Below are 5000 nucleotides of genomic sequence, written 5' to 3' on the forward strand. Positions count from 1 at the left end.
TGCGCCTTAACGTAACCCACGTTGCGCCTTAACGTAACCCACGTTGCGCCTTAACGTAACCCACGTTGCGCCTTAACGTAACCCACGTTGCGCCTTAACCTAACCCATATTGCGCCTTAACCTAACCCATATTGCGCCTTAACCTAACCCATATTGTACCTTAACCTAACCTATATTGTACCTTAACCTAACCTATATTGTACCTTAACCTAACCTATATTGGGCCTTAACCTAACCTATATTGGGCCTTAACCTAACCTATATTGGGCCTTAACCTAACCTATATTGGGCCTTAACCTAACCTATATTGGGCCTTAACGTAACCCACGTTGCGCCTTAACGTAACCCACGTTGCGCCTTAACGTAACCCACGTTGCGCCTTAACGTAACCCACGTTGCGCCTTAACGTAACCCACGTTGCGCCTTAACGTAACCCACGTTGCGCCTTAACCTAACCCATATTGCGCCTTAACCTAACCCATATTGCGCCTTAACCTAACCCATATTGCGCCTTAACCTAACCCATATTGTGCCTTAACCTAACCTATATTGTACCTTAACCTAACCCATATTGTACCTTAACCTAACCTATATTGTACCTTAACCTAACCTATATTGTACCTTAACCTAACCTATATTGTACCTTAACCTAACCCATATTGCGCCTTAACCTAACCCATATTGCGCCTTAACCTAACCCATATTGCGCCTTAACCTAACCCATATTGCGCCTTAACCTAACCCATATTGCGCCTTAACCTAACCCATATTGCGCCTTAACCTAACCCATATTGCGCCTTAACCTAACCCATATTGCGCCTTAACCTAACCCATATTGCGCCTTAACCTAACCCATATTGTACCTTAACCTAACCCATATTGTACCTTAACCTAACCTATATTGTACCTTAACCTAACCTATATTGTACCTTAACCTAACCTATATTGTACCTTAACCTAACCTATATTGGGCCTTAACCTAACCTATATTGGGCCTTAACCTAACCTATATTGGGCCTTAACCTAACCTATATTGGGCCTTAACCTAACCTATATTGGGCCTTAACGTAACCCACGTTGCGCCTTAACGTAACCCACGTTGCGCCTTAACGTAACCCACGTTGCGCCTTAACGTAACCCACGTTGCGCCTTAACGTAACCCACGTTGCGCCTTAACGTAACCCACGTTGCGCCTTAACCCAACACACGTTGCGCCTTAACCCAACACACGTTGGGCCTTAACCCAACACACGTTGGGCCTTAACCCAACACACGTTGGGCCTTAACCCAACACACGTTGGGCCTTAACCCAACACACGTTGGGCCTTAACCCAACACACGTTGGGCCTTAACCCAACACACGTTGGGCCTTAACCCAACACACGTTGGGCCTTAACCCAACACACGTTGGGCCTTAACCCAACACACGTTGGGCCTTAACCCAACACACGTTGGGCCTTAACCCAACACACGTTGGGCCTTAACCCAACACACGTTGGGCCTTAACCCAACACACGTTGGGCCTTAACCCAACACACGTTGGGCCTTAACCCAACACACGTTGGGCCTTAACCCAACACACATTGGGCCTTAACCCAACACACGTTGGGCCTTAACCCAACACACGTTGGGCCTTAACCCAACACACGTTGGGCCTTAACCTGCTCTGTAATTGTCATACGACGCGTTAAATTAGTGTGGTGTTGCCTAACTGCAACCCCCGCAATATAGTTTGCTACTCGCACTGCCTGGTCCCCAGAGTATCGCTTCATGTTAAACACCTTGCAGCTATACACTGTAATGCGGATGGCAGCAGGACGTACATGCTCAATGCCCTTCGCAGTTGTTCATTGGCATTTGCATGGCGAAGCACAGCCTACGTTGTGGTACGGCGTGTGTCAACTGTCCGCTGATGTTGTACGTCCAAATCACACACTGTACTGCACATTGGTCCTCATGTACTGAATGATACATCGTGGTACATGTGTGACCGTACCACGACTGCGCCAACAACGGCGAACCATACGGTCCAAATATTGTGCACTCAGCTACGTGTCGTCTCCCTATAAGAGCTGGATTGCAGTATGGTATGCCGTGGATGGCGATCAGCATGAGCCGTCTGTTGATGTAGTGGCGCGTGTTGTCAGACGTAGTCGTCTCTTCTCACACACCGTGATAGCATGGTGCACTGCGTTCCACATCTGCGACATGCGACAGAGGCCGGTTGACAGTCGTTCGCGCAATGGACATCGCATACGTACGGGGGCCACCTTCCACGTGTTCGCGAAGCGTGCACATGTTGTTGCGTGTATGTGGGCAGACATAGTGTGTCGTGACACCTGACACAGGCATGCAACAATCGTTGAATTTGCAAATGGCGATGGACGTCTACGTTTGCTGGTGACGTTACGCAAATGAACAACTGGTAAACGGTTGTGGTGCGGTTGTTCTCGCTAGAGGTGAATCAGTGATGGCGACGATCGGTTGAGCTACCAACCGGTTGTTTCAGCGATACCCACCATGCCCACGAACGTGAATGGCATGTGGGTGTGAAGCGATACGCGGCGGTGGCTGGGTGGGACCGTCCCCGGCCGGTGAGGGGGGGCCTCCCGGCGTGCTGGCCGCGCGGTGCGTGGGCGCACGCGCTACAGCCGGCTGGTGGGGGCGGCCAGTGGCAGGCGCGCCGGCCGACGGAGGCGGCAGGCGGCGCAGCTGCGCGCCGGCGCACCCTGCACGCGGCGCCGTGCGGCCAAAGTAGGTCCTCGCGGGCCCGGTGCGAAGCGCGGTGGACATCTGCAGTGTGCTGGTCCGATTGAGGACTGTGTGCGCTGAGGATGCGCCGCCGCCCGGCGCTCGGCGCCGCGACGCCGTCTGCTGCTCGGTCGCCTCTGCGGTTCTCGCAGGTGGTTTGTATCGCAGCTGTGCGGACGTGTTGGCGCGTGCGCTGTGCTGGGAGAGTTCGCTTCGGCACCCAAGTGCTGGCGTTGGAGCTGCCGGCCACCGTAGGTGGCGCGTGTTGTCTCCCGCCGGCAATGCCACGACAGCACGCTCCCGGGCCTCTGTCGGCAGCGGCAAGCTCAGTTGGGAGCACGGGTGGTCGCACCTAAAGCGTCTACTCGCCAAACTCCGGGCGATTGCGCCTCTCTCGAACCCGACCAAGTACTTAGGACGGCGCTGCGCGCCGCCGGGACCTGAGAGGGTTTCGAGGTGTATTGTGCAGGGGAGCTCAGCCTCCTCCTGTTTGCAGAATAATTGAGCGGACGCTTGCGTGTTCGCGCGGGCCCCCGGGACACACTCCCGGGCGGCCGGCTGCTCAGCTCTAGTTGACGCAGCTCCCTGGTTGATCCTGCCAGTAGTCATATGCTTGTCTCAAAGATTAAGCCATGCATGTCTCAGTACAAGCCGCATTAAGGTGAAACCGCGAATGGCTCATTAAATCAGTTATGGTTCCTTAGATCGTACCCACGTTACTTGGATAACTGTGGTAATTCTAGAGCTAATACATGCAAACAGAGTCCCGACCAGAGATGGAAGGGACGCTTTTATTAGATCAAAACCAATCGGTCGGCTCGTCCGGTCCGTTTGCCTTGGTGACTCTGAATAACTTTGGGCTGATCGCACGGTCCTCGTACCGGCGACGCATCTTTCAAATGTCTGCCTTATCAACTGTCGATGGTAGGTTCTGCGCCTACCATGGTTGTAACGGGTAACGGGGAATCAGGGTTCGATTCCGGAGAGGGAGCCTGAGAAACGGCTACCACATCCAAGGAAGGCAGCAGGCGCGCAAATTACCCACTCCCGGCACGGGGAGGTAGTGACGAAAAATAACGATACGGGACTCATCCGAGGCCCCGTAATCGGAATGAGTACACTTTAAATCCTTTAACGAGTATCTATTGGAGGGCAAGTCTGGTGCCAGCAGCCGCGGTAATTCCAGCTCCAATAGCGTATATTAAAGTTGTTGCGGTTAAAAAGCTCGTAGTTGGATTTGTGTCCCACGCTGTTGGTTCACCGCCCGTCGGTGTTTAACTGGCATGTATCGTGGGACGTCCTGCCGGTGGGGCGAGCTGAAGGCGTGCGACGCGCCTCGTGCGTGCTCGTGCGTCCCGAGGCGGACCCCGTTGCAATCCTACCAGGGTGCTCTTGAGTGAGTGTCTCGGTGGGCCGGCACGTTTACTTTGAACAAATTAGAGTGCTTAAAGCAGGCAAGCCCGCCTGAATACTGTGTGCATGGAATAATGGAATAGGACCTCGGTTCTATTTTGTTGGTTTTCGGAACCCGAGGTAATGATTAATAGGGACAGGCGGGGGCATTCGTATTGCGACGTTAGAGGTGAAATTCTTGGATCGTCGCAAGACGAACAGAAGCGAAAGCATTTGCCAAGTATGTTTTCATTAATCAAGAACGAAAGTTAGAGGTTCGAAGGCGATCAGATACCGCCCTAGTTCTAACCATAAACGATGCCAGCCAGCGATCCGCCGCAGTTCCTCCGATGACTCGGCGGGCAGCCTCCGGGAAACCAAAGCTTTTGGGTTCCGGGGGAAGTATGGTTGCAAAGCTGAAACTTAAAGGAATTGACGGAAGGGCACCACCAGGAGTGGAGCCTGCGGCTTAATTTGACTCAACACGGGAAACCTCACCAGGCCCGGACACCGGAAGGATTGACAGATTGATAGCTCTTTCTTGATTCGGTGGGTGGTGGTGCATGGCCGTTCTTAGTTGGTGGAGCGATTTGTCTGGTTAATTCCGATAACGAACGAGACTCTAGCCTGCTAACTAGTCGCGTGACATCCTTCGTGCTGTCAGCGATTACTTTTCTTCTTAGAGGGACAGGCGGCTTCTAGCCGCACGAGATTGAGCAATAACAGGTCTGTGATGCCCTTAGATGTTCTGGGCCGCACGCGCGCTACACTGAAGGAATCAGCGTGTCTTCCTAGGCCGAAAGGTCGGGGTAACCCGCTGAACCTCCTTCGTGCTAGGGATTGGGGCTTGCAATTGT

The 5000-nt window shown here is 53.2% G+C and overlaps 1 non-coding gene across 1 annotated transcript in view; it reads left to right on the top strand.

Annotated features, from left to right (window-relative positions):
- Positions 1–3333: 3333 nt before the first annotated feature.
- LOC124585234 overlaps positions 3334–5000 on the top strand; it is a 1910-nt gene continuing 243 nt past the window's right edge. The window contains exon 1 of the ribosomal RNA XR_006974812.1: positions 3334–5000. This exon is cut by the window's right edge and continues 243 nt beyond it. This is a non-coding gene — a ribosomal RNA (small subunit ribosomal RNA).

Source organism: Schistocerca americana, unplaced genomic scaffold (genome assembly GCF_021461395.2).
Source record: "Schistocerca americana isolate TAMUIC-IGC-003095 unplaced genomic scaffold, iqSchAmer2.1 HiC_scaffold_489, whole genome shotgun sequence".
NCBI classification, from domain to species: Eukaryota; Metazoa; Arthropoda; class Insecta; order Orthoptera; family Acrididae; genus Schistocerca; species Schistocerca americana.